This window comes from Oncorhynchus tshawytscha, linkage group LG22 (assembly GCF_018296145.1).
Source record: "Oncorhynchus tshawytscha isolate Ot180627B linkage group LG22, Otsh_v2.0, whole genome shotgun sequence".
Lineage (NCBI taxonomy): Eukaryota > Metazoa > Chordata > Actinopteri > Salmoniformes > Salmonidae > Oncorhynchus > Oncorhynchus tshawytscha.
Genome location: NC_056450.1, coordinates 9,370,719 through 9,386,416, shown reverse-complemented (window position 1 = coordinate 9,386,416; position 15,698 = coordinate 9,370,719). Strand labels below are relative to the sequence as shown.

The following is a 15,698-nucleotide window of genomic DNA, read 5'->3' as shown; positions in this document are numbered from 1 at the left end:
CGGGAAGGGGCTGAGCACGCACCCTTGTGGGGCCCCTGTGTCGAGGGTCAGCATAGTGGTGTTGTTTAATGGTCCTGGCAGGGGTCTGGTGGTGTCTGAAGGGGTCTACAGACTTTACGCAAGCGCAGCGCCACGGAGTATGTGAAGGTCGTTCTACATCACAAAATGAGCGGCTCCTGGTAGTTCGCTCTGACATTCGACGTACAAAATAATGACCTATTCTGCATTGCTAACCGAATATAATCTCAGCGACTTGTTCAAACAATAAACCAAGCAACATTGTAGCTTTATTAGAATCCCCCCCCCCCACACCCATATGTATTTAGTTTAGAACTAATAACTAGTGATTCCAGGCTGTTGTGAAATGGTAGAAAATACTGTAACCATGCGTTGTTTCTTCATGACCAAAACATGACGTTCTATTTTTGAGTGAACACGCTAAAGCGGCATATCAAACTGTGATAATGTTGTAGGTTACACTTGCAACTATAAGAGTATTTGCCAGGGCATATTATTTCATTTTTAAGTCTGATTATTTCACATGGAAATGTGGGAAGTTAAAAAGGCTAGCTAGCTTTCAAGATTTTTAGCCAGCTGGCTACTACTAGCAAGGGAGGGTCTTTCTTTTCCCCAACGCGGTTCAGCCAAAACCACGTCCCTTTTATTCAGAGAGGCGTTCTACAACGCTTTGAGCGCTCTCCGAGCCTACTAAGTCCGGAAGTGAATATCACGTACCGCAAAATTTCAGCCACTGATTTAACAACAAAGGCTGACTGAATGATTAGCGTATAAATATTTGCGAAATCATGAATAATAAGCATATGCTTTTACTTGATAATAGACTACTAATGATAATACAACACCTTCAAATACCGAGCTGGTAACGTTAAGTAGCCTAGGCTAACTTAGTTGACCTTCAATTGAGGGAATTCAGGAGAATTCTGAGACATTTTTACAACTCATTGAAACTCTGAAAATAAACACATGGGCAATTGTTACCAAACATGATGATAATAATAGGCCTAAATTACACTTTCCATCCTTACCTTGGAAAGGCCACTGTCTCTGCGCTGGTCTCCTGCGAGTGAGACAACGCTAGCTAGCCAATGGGAGCGTAGTAGAGCGCACCTCTGAATAACTGGGTTTCTGGCTTTAACTGCGTTGGGAAGAAAGATGCAGCAAAGGGAAAGACCTTGCTTTCACCACAAACGAGAAGACGAAAAGAAACTACCATCGCCCGCTTGTGAATGGGAGTCTAGGAAACATGGACCGGCGAGGGTAGTATCATGTTACCAAGGGTATCTGTACTTTACTATTTATATGTTGGACTACTTTTACTTTTACTTCATTCCTAAAGAAAATGATGTCATTTTTACTCCATACATTTTCCCCTGACACCCAAAAGTACTCATAACATTTTGAATGCTTAGCAGAACAGTACGATGGTCCAATTCACACACTTATCAAGAGAACATCCCTGGTCATCTACTGGCTCTGATCTGGCGGACTCACTAAACACGCATGCTTTGTTTGTAAATGATGTCTAAGTGTTGGAGTATGCTCCTGGCTATTCGTACATTAAAATAACGAGAAAATGGTGCTGTCTGTTTTGCTTAATAAAGGAATTTGAAATGATTTATCGTTTTACTTTTGATACTTAATAGATTAAATCAGTAAATATACTTAAGGTATCTTTACTTTTACTTAAGTATGACAATTGGGTACTTTTTCCACCGCTGGGATAGGCTATAACTGCTGGAGTCACATGCTGGGATAGGCTAACTACAGGGGGGGTGGGATGGCCCAACTTCAAAGTTGCTCTGTGGGTTAACAATGGTTTTGGTTTACGGGGGCTGGTTGATGGAGTACAGTGCAGTGTATTAGGAGATCTCTCTCCCCTCTTTGAGGAAGCATGGTGGCAGCTGTTAAAACACAAGGCCACATGAGGCCCCCTCCCTCCTCTCCTCCCTCCCACAGCTGGGTCTCTGTGGGACCACCCTCCCCACCCCACCACCCCAGCCGCCTTCTCACACAGACTCTCATTGTCAGAGCCCTTGCTGGGAAATCAGCTGGGAGACACTGAGAGGAACAATACACAGCCTCCAAAAAGAACACCATTTTAGCATTTCATTCAAAGCCCGATCTTTTTCCACGTTCTGCTTGTCTAAAGTTCCCAGTCAGTCAGACAGTGCTCAGACAGGGTGAGACATCAGGCAGGAAGATATTGCTTGGTTGCAAATGGTTCTTCCAAATGGACAATGACCCCAAGCATACTTCCAAAGTTGTGGCAAAATGGCTTAAGGACAACAAAGTCAAGGTATTGGAGTGGCCATCACAAAGCCCTGACCTCAATCCCATAGAAAAATTGTGGGCAGAACTGAAAAAGCGTGTGTGCGAGCAAGGAGGCCTACAAACCTGACTCAGTTACACCAGCTCTGTCAGGAGGAATGGGCCACAATTCACCCACCTTATTGTGGGAAGCTTGTAGAAGGCTACCCGGCGCATTTGACCCAAGTTAAACAATTTCAATGCTGCCAAATACTAATTGAGTGTATGTAAACTTCTGACCCACTGGGAATGTGATGAAAGAAATTAAAGCTTTAATTAATCATTCTATTATTCTGACATTTCACATTCTTAAAATAAAGTGGTTATCCTAACTGACCTAACACAGGGATTTCTTACTTGGTAAAATGTATTTGGCTAAGGTGTACGTAAACTTCCGACTTCAACTGTAAATGAGGCCGGGTTGTGAGGCAGGGTGGGACCATGTCAGGTCACCAAGCAGGCTGTGGGTTGGGGTGGAGAGGGTTAATGCTTTTCTCTCTCTCCGTGGGTGAGATGGGCTTATGGGTTGCGTTTGCAGTCACTGACACTGATTGGAGTTCAACTCTGATACGGCAATCTCTCTCGGTCCCCCTCACACTCGTCATCTCTCTCCCACTCGTATCCTCTTCTCTCTATCCCTTCAGATGTGGGTCAGATGGCTATTGACTGGCTGACCGGGAACTTCTACTTCGAGGACAACATGGACGATCGTATCTTTGTGTGCAACGCCGACGGCCAGACGTGTGTCACCCTGCTGGATCAGGAGCTCTACAACCCTAAAGGCATCGCCCTGGACCCCCTCATGGGGTGAGCACTACCCCACTAACAACCCCAGAGACCCCTGACGTAGTGACCTCAGAAGGTCCTTTGTTTACTTCCCCCTGGTCCTTCTGGTCAGATGACCCAGCGCCTTAGTCAGTGAAAACACTTCCTCTTCTCTCTCACACACACACACACACGCGCACGCAACATGTGTCTGATTACTTCATCCTGCTGACGGTGACACTTAAAAAGTTTGGTGTATCCTGTGTTCTTCCTTTTTTTTACAAGGTGTCACTTCTCAGTTTTGGAAGGCATCTCCTGGTGAAGGATGTAGACGTCTCCGATATTAACCACACTTAACGCAGATGGCACTTTTTTTTTAATGAGTTGCGCAAAGCAGCGTGATTGAGGTCAAATGTAAATTTAAGGAAGTACAGTCTGTTGGAATGCACAGTCATTCCTTTTCCTCTGTTTAATCTTCCCACGCACGCATGGTTTCTTCACCCCCCCCCCGCTCTCCTCACCCTCTCTCCTCACCCTCTCTCCTCACCCTCTCTCCTCACCCTCTCTCCCTACAGCAAGGTGTTCTTCACAGACTACGGTCAGACCCCCAAGGTGGAGCGCTGTGACATGGACGGTCAGAACCGGACCAAGCTGGTGGAAAGTAAGATCGTGTTCCCCCACGGTATCACCCTGGACCTGGTCAACCGGCTGGTCTACTGGGCCGATGCCTACCTGGACTACATAGAGGTGGTGGACTACGAGGGCCAGAACAGACACACCATCATACAGGGCCTGCTGGTGAGGTCATGAATGAGTCAAGGAAGATGTTCCATTAAAACACACACACACAACCACCAACTCCGTCTGTTGTTCATTCTGTCAGATTGAGCATCTGTACGGGCTGACGGTGTTTGAGAACTACCTATACGCCACCAACTCTGACGAGGGCAACCTGAACCACGCGAAGACCAGCGTGATCCGGGTCAACCGCTTCAACGCCTCTGACTTCACGGTGGTGACCCGAGTGGACCGCGGCGCCGCCCTGCACGTGTACCATCAGAGACGTCAACCCCCAGGTAGGTACACACCCACAAACCCCTTTGTATTTACCCAGATAGGCACTGAGGGTACGGGGCAAATCATTGGCATGGATTGTGGTATGTAGTGTGGTCGGGCTTTTGTTCCAGCCCCCGCACGTGTTCCGCCAGAGACGCCGACCTCCATGTAGGTACATGCCTAGCGTTGCAAAATTACGGTAACTTAAAAAACAATCCCGGGTTTTCCTGGTTGAAAGAGTCCAGAAGGGTTATCTAGTGTCATCTGTCTGTATCGATCGTCATAGTTGTTGCCATGTCGGTGCCTAGTACTGACCTCTGACCCCGCTCTCCCGTCCCCTGGTGCCCAGTGAGAGAGAAGAGTCATGCGTGTGCCCCGGACCAGTTTAAGAAGCCAGGAGGCTGCTCCGACATCTGTCTGCTGGGGAACAGCCACAAGACCCGGACCTGCCGCTGTCGCTCCGGATTCAGCCTGGGTAGCGACGGGAAGTCCTGTAAGAGTGAGTACTTCACATACATCAAGTTTTGAATTGTGCTGCGTACACAGAGAGTAGCGCAAAAAATCACAAGCGTACAGCACAGACCTGCACATTTATATTATAGGAATATGAGTTGAAATAAGTGTCTAGAACATCATTTTTTACAGTTACGTACTCTGGGCAGAAAATACCTAGTTTCGTTGCGCAGATCTTGTAACTGACCGTTCAGCGATATCCCCACGTTGTCGATGTTCCCCTTGCAGAACCTGAACACGAGTTGTTCCTGGTGTACGGTAAGGGCCGCCCCGGCATTATCCGTGGCATGGACATGAATGCCAAGGTCCCCGACGAGTTCATGATCCCCATTGAGAACCTGATGAACCCGCGGGCGCTGGACTTCCACGCCGAGAGCGAGTTCATCTACTTCGCTGACGCCGTGAGTTACATCATCGGGCGGCAGAAGATTGACGGCACGGAGAGGGACACCATCCTGAAGGATGGTAAAGGACTGTCTGTTTGACCGTCGTATTTAACATGTCCTGCATTGCAACAGGACTCAGCTCCAACCTACTGCAGAATTGAATCGCAATGCATGTAGATTTGGGATGCAATATATATATATATATATTGAATCGTGACCAATGTGTCATGATAAAAATGATATCATGAGGTCACGAAAGCCCTAGAGGACAGTCACCCTCAATCTCTCTCCCTTCCTCTATCCCTCTGTCCCTTCCCTCAGGTGTCCACACCGTGGAGGGGATAGCGGTAGACTGGATGGCAGGTAACCTGTACTGGACCGACGATGGGCCCGTGAAGACCATCAGTGTGGCCAGGCTGGAGAAGGCCTCTCAGACACGCAAGACCCTCATCGAGGGCAAGATGACCCACCCCGCGCCATCGTAGTGGACCCCCAGCACGGGTCAGACATCCCCCCCCTTGCTCCTTTGCTCCTGTACACATCTCACACAAAGACCTCACAGAATGAGAATATGTTGGGTCACTTTCCCCAAAACTAGGTTGGAGGATTCCTGGTTTCCTGCTTATTTGCTCCTGCTTCCGGGAATCTTCCAACAATCATTTCCAGAAACCCTCGTAATTTTGGGCAATTAGCTGGAATTTTTCGCCCTTTTTAGTATGGATTTAACATAGTCTTATGGTTGTAGGTGGATGTACTGGACAGACTGGGAGGAGGACCCCAAGAAGAGTAACCGAGGGAAGATCAAGAAGGCGTGGATGGACGGCTCTCACGACCAGGTCCTGCTGACCAGTAAGACAGTGCTGTGGCCCAACGGTCTGAGTCTGGACATCCCGCAGGGCATCCTGTACTGGGTGGACGCGTACTACGACCGCATCGAGATGGTTTACCTCAACACCACCGAGCGCAAGGTCAGTTCGCCTGGTCAGCAAGCCTCAACCCGAATGCTGGTGATCGTCGATCTGGTTGTCGCACGTGTGAAATCTCCCCACTGGAGAGCAGGGTTCAGTCGTCACATCCACCCTTTCCACAGTTTCTCAAACCTGCTTGTATCCCCCTCTGATTGCCAAACTCTCTAAATAAAGTGTGTGATTTAAAAAAAACATTTTTTTTAAATGGTTCTATGGTTTTCATCCTCACCATGACCCACGTGCAATGATCCTCTTCTCTCTTTCTGATTGGTCAGATGGTGTACGAGGGAAACGAGTTAAACCACGCCTTCGGCCTGTGTCACTACAAGCAGTACCTGTTCTGGAACGAGTACCGCGGCGGCAGCATCTTCAAACTCGATATCTCCACCAGCACCGTCACGCTGCTCCGCAACGAACGCCCCCCCCTCTTCGAGATCCGTGTGTACGACGCTCACCAGCAGCAAGGTAACTTTACGGGTGACACCTGGTGGGTAAACACCTCAGTCAATGGGGATCACGTTTAACACATGCCAAAACTTTTTATGCCGCAAAATCATAACATTTGATTCTATATCTGTGATTTAGCTAGTCTAGATATGAATTAATGACTAATGTCCCATAGGCAAATTTGCTTGGTAACAACGCTAACGGTCCCGTCTGCCTGTCTTCTGTTTGTTCCCATAGGGACCAACCTGTGTCGCGTGAAAAACGGTGGCTGCAGCAGTCTGTGTCTGGCTATCCCTGACGGCAGGTCCTGCGGCTGTGCCGACGACCAGATACTGGGCGACGACAATGTCACCTGTAAAGGTATGCATTGGGACGCTCTCCGGAGGGTCTCAGAGTAGTGTCAGGGATTTCTGTACGTTGAACTGGGACGCCATGTGGAAATGTCCATGTTTCAAGCTGACCTGCTTTCTTCAGCTGGGTTTGTTGTGGGGGAAAAGCCCCCCCCGTAAGTAGATCCATCCATCCCACACAGGAACAACAGAGACTGCGAAAGCCGTTGCTTTGCTACGTTATCCGTAACAGTCCCCTCTTCCCCCCCCCCCAGCCAACCCCACCTACATCCCTCCTCCTCAGTGTCAGCTCGGGGAGTTCTCCTGTAACAACAACCGCTGTATCCAGGAGCGATGGAAGTGTGACGGGGACAACGACTGTCTGGACAACAGCGACGAGGCGCCCGAGCTCTGCCGTGAGTCGTGTCACACCGCCGCCGCCGGGTTTACTGAGCAACGAGCACACACGCGACAACAAGTCACACACACGCACACATACACACACACACACACAACGCACACGCACACACACACACAACCCGCACAGTTGAGAATCATGTGCTGTGCATTAGCAGCAACAGAGGATGAACTTTACCAATCCAAGCCCTAATACCTGCTCTTCCTTGAGCCATGCAGTGTTAACCATCAATTGAGTGTCAAATAGGGCCGTAGTTTCTCCGTCCAACTCTCTCTTCGTGCGACAACTAGTAACACCTGGTTACCTCTGTCTATGGTTCTTATGTTTGGCTGGAAACCAAGTTGGCCCACTTCTAATTCTATTGATCTCACGTTCAAATTCGACTGTCGCGAATCGTAGGTTTCTTCTCTCTCCCGCACAGACCAGCACACGTGTCCATCGGACCGGTTCAAGTGTCAGAACAACCGCTGTATCCCGCTGCGCTGGCTCTGTGACGGGGACAACGACTGTGGCACCTATGAGGATGAGTCTAATACTACCTGCTCAGGTACACACACACACACACAAACCCATATATATATATTACTATACACAAACGCATGCATTCAATCATGCATGTGGACTCGTACACACGCCCTCCCCATCTGTAATGCTGTTATCCCCCACCCCTCTCCAGCTCGTACGTGCCCGCCCAACCAGTATGCGTGTGCCAGTGGGCGCTGCATCCCCACTTCCTGGACATGTGACCTGGATGATGACTGTGGGGACCGTTCTGATGAGCCGGCCTCCTGTGGTGGGGACTTCTGGCATCACGCATCACCTCTGTAGCGTTCTAGATTTTTCTAGAGTAGTTTAACTCACTAAACCTGAAGCCTGGTCGGCAGATGTATTCCTGCTTTTTAGCCAAGCAAGAGTTTGGTTAGTTGGATGGTTTGGGGGTTTTAGACTCTCGCACGGCTTAGTTTGAATTGGGCCAAGAGAGGTCTGTTTGTGGCACATGATGGTGTTTCTAGGATGTCATTTTGGTTTCCTCTCGCCTCTCCTTCTCCCCAGCCTATCCCACCTGCTTCCCCCTCACCCAGTTCACCTGTGCCAACGGCCGCTGCATCAACGTTAACTGGCGCTGTGACAACGGTGAGCGTACATCTCCTTTTTAAGCATTGCAATTCATAAGTATTTGTAACCTGTATACTGTATTCATTCTTAAAAGTCTAGGCTGACATATGGAATTGTTTTAATATGGTCAACCTATGGATCGTTTTAGCCAAAACTTCCCATCATACTTCCTTAACTTCTTTTACAACCGGTTACCTTCAGACAAGTCCCGTGACACTTGTGGGGTCACATTTAGTTTGTAGCCCAAACGTTTCGGACGCTACAAACAGAAGTTGGCACATTGACGGTATCGACTTCAGACGAGCCATAGAGCTAAATGGAGACATTTGTGAGAGCATCCCCTTTTCAATAGAGGGGGGGGGGGGTCATAATAGTTTTGTAGGTCAAGCCGTTTGGACGCTACAGACATTTTGGGGGTCTGACAGACACCGCTCCAGCTCTGCCACCTTTCACCTCAGATGTGGAAGTGCGACATCGGCTGATGTGGAGGATATAACGACATAACCTGACTTGTTAATCGACTCTCGGGGGTTAAGCATTTACAAGCATTTATAATGGCTTATTCATGGAAGTTAGTAATAAATGTTACCTGTGTGTCTCTGTGCGTCTCTGCGTGTGTGTGTGTGTGTGCGCGCCTGCCCTTTCCGCCTGTGTCTTTCTCTCTCTCTCTCTCCCTCTCTCTCTGTCTCTGTCTCTGTGTGTGTGTGTTCAGACAACGACTGCGGGGACAACAGCGACGAGGCAGGCTGCAGCCACTCCTGCTCCAGTGTCCAGTTCAAGTGTAACAGCGGCCGCTGCATCCCGGAGTACTGGACCTGTGACGGGGACAACGACTGTGGAGACTACAGCGACGAGACCCACGCCAACTGTACCAACCAGGGTGAGTTCTGGTGCCGGTGCCGCCGCTGTGCTCTTGAGCAAGCCACTTGACCCCTGACCTGGCCCAGAGGCGCTTCACTGTGGCTGACCCTGGCTTCCAACTCCTAGTGTAGTTATTCTACAGTACCACCCCAACGCATGTTATAGAGCATCTCCTTTCCTTCTTCATACCTGGCAGGAGAGCGACATGGTGCTCATAGTGTTTGCGTGAGTAAACTTCTATTGTTCTTCACGCGAAGGAGTGTCTACAGTATATTTGTCCTCAGTTCCCATATTTGTCCTCTTTTTTTAGTACACTGGTAAATTTATCGCCACACGAAATGCCTGAATCCTATCTCGGGCTGTGTACGTGTTGTCGTTTTGGAGTGTGTCGAATGTTGACCGGCTGATCCGACGTGTTCGCTGCTCTCAGGGATGTGGTTATGCTCTGCGGTGAGCTGCAAAACATGAACAATGCCGCCCTTCGGTAAGGCTTGCTGAAGTTGTGTGGTTGTTTTAGTGACGGCTGGTCACATCGACCTTCACTTTAAATGATGGGGGGGAAAAAGGGAGGTCGGGTGAAATGCCTGCTGCTCTTACTCTAGCCAACGTTTTAGTCAGGGGTGTTGGGGGGGGGACTAGTCTCTCTGGTGAGGCGTTGAGGGGCTTGGTAATGACTTGGTAATGGCTGTGTGGCTTTGGCAGAGATCAGAGGAGGCCAGGCAGAGCCAACGAGGGGCTTTGGAAGCTCTATCTCACCCTCTCTCTCTCCCTAGACTCTCTTTCTCTCCCTAGACTCTCTTTCTCTCCCTAGACTCTCTTTCTCTCCCTAGACTCTCTTTCTCTCCCTAGACTCTCTTTCTCTCCCTAGACTCTCTTTCTCTCCCTAGACTCTCTTACTCTCCCTAGACTCTCTTTCTCTCCCTAGACTCTCTTTCTCTCCCTAGACTCTCTTACTCTCCCTAGACTCTCTTTCTCTCCCTAGACTCTCTTTCTCTCCCTAGACTCTCTTTCTCTCCCTAGACTCTCTTTCTCTCCCTAGACTCTCTTTCTCTCCCTAGACTCTCTTTCTCTCTCTGCCTCTCTGTTTTTTCTTCAGCTCTCAGTTTGGCTTTGAGAGAGGAGTTAATTGCTTAGAAGTTGTCCTGCCCCGGAGTGACAGGGGAGAGATGTGTGTGTGTGTGTGCGTGTGTGTGTGCGTGTGTGTGTGTGTGCGTGTGCGCGTGTGTGTGTGTGTGTGTGTGTGCGTGCGTGTGTGTGTGTGTGTGTGTGTGTGTGCGTGCGCCAAACCCTCTGGAAGTCATTAGTTTGAGAAGAAAAGCAATACTGTTGCCTTCCCCTCCCTCTCTCTCTCTCACATATTGTATTCCACTTAGAAAGTCCTGGGCCTGTTCCTTATGCCCCTATGCCAACTGCTGATTCCTCCATGCCAACTCTTGCCATGAAGGGATGTCATTATTCCACTTCCTTAATGACTCCCTTAACATCAGGCGACGATGGCCGTGGGAACAGAACAGAACTGCTTTGTCATGGTTTGTCCACGACCGAGGCCCACCTGGAGCCTGAACCCATTCTGACCCTGCAGACCTACCCTGTCGACGTCGAACTGGGTTGAGATATTGGACGCGTTTTTACGCCGGTTTTCCCGTCTCCGCTATCGAATGGAGCTGTCCGTAATTAGCAGTCTCTCTTCTCTTGTCGCTCGCCATACTCTCTTCCCCCCTCTGCTGTCGGCTAACTCTGCTCCCTCTCTCTCTCTCTCTCTCTCTCCCCCTTCCTGTGTCTCCCTAGCAACGCGTCCTCCCGGGGGTTGCCACGTGGATGAGTTCCAGTGTCGCATGGACGGCCTGTGCATCCCCATGCGCTGGCGCTGCGACGGGGACACCGACTGCATGGACCTGAGTGACGAGAGCGACTGTGAGGGCGTGACGCACATGTGTGACCCAGCCGTCAAGTTCAGCTGCAGGAACTCCGGTGAGTTTGCGTTGGCCGTTTCAGCCGTCAAGAGAAATGGGCTAACCGCTCTCTCTTCCTGTCTCTTCCTCTATGCTATTGGCTAACTGAGTCGGTGGCCTTTTTTTGTTGTTGTTTGTTAATGGTTTTAATCAGACCAGTTAGTGAGGGTTCAGGAAGTCTGTGGTAGGGCAGGCTGTGGTGGGTGCGTGTGTCAGGGTTTTTTTCTGACCTCATCAGATTAGTCAGTGAGAAGTCCCGGTGTCCTCTTGCCCTACATCCTCTAGACGGCATTATAGTAAACATCCATGTCTCAGAGCAAGTATTCTCCATGTAGTAAGTCATTGCAGCAGTGTCTGAGCGGTTTGGACACACACTGTCAAACACACTGTATCACTTAAGAGAGCTTGTTATCCCAAGGGGCTTGTTGTGACAGAAACATCACAACAAGCTGCTCTCTGGGAACGAGGATGCCTTTTACCCACGGTGACCCCTTGGTGCTCCGGGGATTAAGATGTCTGGATTAACACGCCCAGCAGCCTTGGCAAACGGACTGAATTACTCTCGTTCTTATGATTGATTTCCCAGCAGACGTCACAAGAAAGGCAACAATGTCCCCCCCAGAGTTCAGCACGCCATTGCCGCCATCACAATCTCTGTTTCTCTATTCAGAGTTGAGCTTGTCCCCTTTTTCACGTTGCCACGGTGTTTCCACGGTTGTCCCTTCGGCGTATCCGTAAGACCCCGGTGTGTGTGTGATCTTCTGTCTGGTTGTCTCCTCAGCCTGTTGTGTCAGTGCGGTGTGACTTCTGACCTGTACCCTTTTGACTTGTCCCCAGCTCGTTGTATCAGCAAGGCCTGGGTGTGTGACGGGGACAGTGACTGTGAGGACAACTCGGACGAGGACAACTGCGAGGCTTTGGTGTGTAAGCTGTCCCACCACGTCTGTGTCACCAACGACTCGATCTGTCTGCCCGTCGAGAAGCTGTGTGACGGCACTGACGACTGTCCCGACGGCTCTGACGAGAAACTCTGTGGTAAGAACAACGCACGCGCACACTTTCAAACACACACACACACACACACACACACACACACTCGCTCAATCTCCCTACCCATAGCTACACCACCTTGGTCAAGGTAGGCATTGCCTCAAACCACACATCTCTATGATTTCTCCTCTCCTCTTCTCTCTATTCGCCACTCTCCACAGACCTGTGCTCCATAGACAACGGCGGCTGCAGCCACAACTGCTCCATCATCCCTGGGGAGGGCTTCATGTGTTCCTGCCCCCTGGGCATGGAGCTGGGCGCCGACAACAAGACCTGCCACATCATGAACCTCTGCGCCAAGCACCTCAAGTGCAGCCAGAAGTGTGAGCAAGAGAAGAGCAGCGTCAAGTGTTCCTGCTACGAGGGCTGGGAGCTGGAGACCGATATGGAGAGCTGCAAGAGCACTGGTGAGCAGAGGAGAGGGTGAAAGGTTAGAGAGAGGGGAGACGGTAGTAGAGAGGTAGAAAATGGATATATAATCTTGTTGGCCATCCGATGAGAACCGTGGTTGTTTGTGTGAGTTATGGCGTTTTGTAAATATTGAACTTTGGGTATATCTACCATAAGAACGGAGACCACGATTTAAGACCATGTGACCTAACAAGGACAGTCTCCAGGGCCCCTAAATGATCCCTTCCATATTAAATATTTCTCCACCCCCCCCCCTCCCCCAGACCCCTTCAAGCCGTTCATCATCTTCTCCAACCGCCATGAGATCCGTCGTATTGACCTCCACAAGGGAGAGTTCAGCGTGCTGGTGCCTAACCTGAGGAACACCATCGCTCTGGACTTCCACCTCAGCCAGAACACCCTCTACTGGACCGACGTGGTGGAGGACAAGATCTACCGCGGGAAACTGTCTGAGAACGGAGGTGAGGGGAGTTTATTCAACTTATTACACTCATTTGGCTCTTTTTTCCCCCGGCTGGTGTTTGCAATTGCTTCGTGTAGAAACGCCAGGTTTGGCAATTTACCAGTTAGTTATGACATTCATTTTGACAGTGGAAACTCGGCTTACCCAGCCGTGACGCACACTGCCCATATGAACATGGAACAAGAGTAGCCTATTGTGCGTTTTGTACTTGTATACTTCCTATTTCGAAACATTAAAAAAACGGATGTTTTTTTCCCCCACGTTTCATTTTATTGTATTAAAAACCAAGCATAGCCTCCCCTCCTCAATTAAGGCCCTTCTCTTGTCTGCCCAATGCATTCGTTTAAGTAGTCTAGACTGTCAATTAAAGCGATTGGCTCCTGAGACTGTTTGGCAATAACTCTAAATCACCAAAGCTTTATATAAAATACGTTTTGAGAGGAGTAAAACAGTGAGCCGACATTCCCTTTTTTTAACTACAGTATGCATTGTAGGCAGGCCCACATTTATTTTAGCCGTGCATGTCCTGTTTCGGAAGTGCCTGAAGACCCCCTTCCGTGATGTAGGCTACGTGTCCATGGCCCGTCATGAAACGAGAGACGAGAACCTCGTGAATACCGGTGAACCTCGTATTCAGAGGTTATCCGTCAGCTGTAGGAATTGCTTGTTTTCTATTTCATAGGTTCAAAACCCAATCCCTCCCTTAAGGCTACTGTATCGAAGGCTGGTTCAACGGCAATTTTTCTCCCCTGGGGATTTTATGGTGTCATTTACATTTGACATTTATTTATTGTTGTTTCCAAAAAAAAAAAAGTTTTTTAAAGATTCCTTGTTTTTCGTTGAATTGTGTTAGAATGATTCACCTTCCTAAGTTTTGTGGCAACAACGTCCGGAGAGCGCTTGAACCTCTGTGGACGTGTGAATGCGATCTGATCTGTGAAATGGTTTCCCGATTTATGTTCAGTATCACGATGAGCGGACGTTCTCCCTTTCTCTTTACGTCGGCTCTTTGTCCAGCTCCTGAGAAAAATGTGTACGTGCGTATAACCCTCCATAATCTGCGTTCATTGAATACTATGTACCCACAGGGAGAAATGATTAGGTGTGACACAGACAAATTCTAAAACAAGAATTTGATTAGAATAATTTGTTCTCTTTTTAAGGCCTCATCAATAATGTCTTTAATCTTGCTTATTGACAGTGTTTGGCATGTCCGTGCTCAGCCATATTTACGTTAGGCCTAGCTTCTATGTCCGTGTGAATGCTATTGAAGCCGTGCAGTTACTAAAACACATTTGCGGTCCACGTTGTTCTAAGTTAACCTATTTAATAAATATGGGATAATCGACATGTTTGTTTCTGTAAGCTGTTTAACAAAGACATGTTTGTTTCTGTAAGCTGTTTAACAAAGACATGTTTGTTTCTGTAAGCTGTTTAACAAAGACATGTTTGTTTCTGTAAGCTGTTTAACAAAGACATGTTTGTTTCTGTAAGCTGTTTAACAAAGACATGTTTGTTTCTGTAAGCTGTTTAACAAAGACATGTTTGTTTCTGTAAGCTGTTTAACAAAGACATGTTTGTTTCTGTAAGCTGTTTAACAAAGACATGTTTGTTTCTGTAAGCTGTTTAACAAAGACATGTTTGTTTCTGTAAGCTGTTTAACAAAGACATGTTTGTTTCTGTAAGCTGTTTAACAAAGACATGTTTGTTTCTGTAAGCTGTTTAACAAAGACATGTTTGTTTCTGTAAGCTGTTTAACAAAGACATGTTTGTTTCTGTAAGCTGTTTAACAAAGTATGACTGACTAACATTGGAATTGGAGTTGATTCCCAGGCAATATAAAATAGTGTAAATGCACAACCTTGACGCAACCACATATTTTGCCGTGGAGCACATTCTAAAGGGCCAAGCCTCGACGCACCCAGGAAGTGTTTACTCGTCAAAACCCAGCCCTTCCACGCCAATGCCTGCAAGTGCGCCGATTTAATTGTAATAGTGAAAACATTTAGAACCTAAAGCACTACCGCCTGAGCTTAGGTTTACGGTTGGGTTTGTTCAAATAGAGCCCATGACGTGACAGTCAATACAAACTGAAATCCAAATATCAATGGATCAGGGGACAACAACAAAAAAAAAATAATGGGATCTTAAAGATATGCTGTGACGATAACTGCTGTCACACAGAGACCAGGGTGGTGGCAGGAGATCTTTCTGGAAAACCCATCACTAATGTCTCTGAAGGTCTGCTTGGTCTTGCGTCAGCCAACATAGAAATGGCTTCGAATTAGAAAGCGTCTGGAAATTGAGTAGAAAGGACTGTGTTTTTTCCTCTTTAGTCTGAGGACAAACAGAAATGAGTTACAAAGTTTGCACTTTCTCTGAATGTACTTCCCCCGTACAACAGTGCTGTCTCAGGGTAGCTTCGCCTGTCAAATCTAGTCTAGATGTATATTAATGTCCCCAGCATAAATCCCCCAGACAGGTCACAGCTGGCCCGTGTTCTCCCCCCAATGTCCCAACCTCAGACCCCTACCACCCCACCCCCCAACCCCAGGTCTATTGGCCAATCAAGGGTGTGTTCCCAGAATCCCACAGAAGAAATCCAGACACACACACACACACACACACACACACA

General features: G+C 48.4%; 1 pseudogene; it reads left to right on the top strand.

Annotated features, from left to right (window-relative positions):
• Window positions 1–15,698, top strand: part of LOC112221512 — a 144,127-nt pseudogene that overhangs the window by 77,473 nt on the left and 50,956 nt on the right.